Source organism: Triticum aestivum, unplaced genomic scaffold (genome assembly GCF_018294505.1).
Source record: "Triticum aestivum cultivar Chinese Spring unplaced genomic scaffold, IWGSC CS RefSeq v2.1 scaffold43802, whole genome shotgun sequence".
NCBI lineage: Eukaryota > Viridiplantae > Streptophyta > Magnoliopsida > Poales > Poaceae > Triticum > Triticum aestivum.
The window spans coordinates 1-1,221 of record NW_025280224.1 but is presented as its reverse complement, the minus strand read 5'-3'; the positions used below and the strand labels follow the sequence as shown (position 1 = coordinate 1,221).

Here is a 1,221-nt window from a genome sequence, read left to right as displayed (position 1 = left end):
CCCCCGTCTTCGTCCCTTATGCTTGCCCCTCCCAGCTCCACTACACACACGATTGCACATTCCTTTGGCCGCTCCCGCTCAACTACGGAGACGAGTTTTACCACGGTTCAACTGCACCAGTGCCTATTTACCATGGTTTCGACCCCTTTCAGAACACGCTTGCCGCCGCTAGACGCGTGAATAATGAGCAGCGAGCTAAAACTTACCGTAAACGTGCAAAATAATAAAACGTGCTAAACATACGTCGCGCTCGTGCGTTTTGTTTTGCACGCGGTGCAAAAAAATTAAAAAGGGAATGCAACACGAGGACTTCCCAGGAGGTCACCCATCCTAGTACTACTCTCGCCCAAGCACGCTTAACTTCGGAGTTCTGATGGGATCCGGTGCTTTAGTGCTGGTATGATAGCATCCGACGTGTTACCCCCGTCTTCGTCCCTTATGCTTGCCCCTCCCAGCTCCACTACACACACGATTGCACATTCCTTTGGCCGCTCCCGCTCAACTACGGAGACGAGTTTTACCACGGTTCAACTGCACCAGTGCCTATTTACCATGGTTTCGACCCCTTTCAGAACACGCTTGCCGCCGCTAGACGCGTGAATAATGAGCAGCGAGCTAAAACTTACCGTAAACGTGCAAAATAATAAAACTTGCTAAACATACGTCGCGCTCGTGTGTTTTGTTTTGCACGCGGTGCAAAAAATTAAAAAGGGAATGCAACACGAGGACTTCCCAGGAGGTCACCCATCCTAGTACTACTCTTGCCCAAGCACGCTTAACTTCGGAGTTCTGATGGGATCCGATGCTTTAGTGCTGGTATGATCGCATCCAACGTGTTACCCCCGTCTTCGTCCCTTATGCTTGCCCCTCCCAGCTCCACTACACACACGATTGCACATTCCTTTGGCCGCTCCCGCTCAACTACGGAGACGAGTTTTACCACGGTTCAACTGCACTAGTGCCTATTTACCATGGTTTCGACCCCTTTCAGAACACGCTTGCCGCCGCTAGACGCGTGAATAATGAGCAGCGAGCTAAAACTTACCGTAAACGTGCAAAATAATAAAACGTGCTAAACATACGTCGCGCTCGTGCGTTTTGTTTTGCACGCGGTGCAAAAAAATTAAAAAGGGAATGCAACACGAGGACTTCCCAGGAGGTCACCCATCCTAGTACTACTCTCGCCCAAGCACGCTTAACTTCGGAGTTCTGATGGGATCC

The 1,221-nt window shown here is 50.5% G+C and overlaps 2 non-coding genes and 1 pseudogene across 2 annotated transcripts; all 3 read right to left on the bottom strand.

Moving 5' to 3' along the window:
- Positions 1-292: 292 nt before the first annotated feature.
- On the bottom strand, positions 293-411 carry LOC123178478 (5S ribosomal RNA). Its single transcript, XR_006489608.1, has one exon. It is a non-coding gene; the product is annotated as a 5S ribosomal RNA (ribosomal RNA).
- A 300-nt stretch (positions 412-711) lies between these two features.
- On the bottom strand, positions 712-830 carry LOC123178479 (5S ribosomal RNA). Its single transcript, XR_006489609.1, has one exon. It is a non-coding gene; the product is annotated as a 5S ribosomal RNA (ribosomal RNA).
- A 301-nt stretch (positions 831-1,131) lies between these two features.
- On the bottom strand, positions 1,132-1,221 carry LOC123178480 (uncharacterized; annotated as a pseudogene).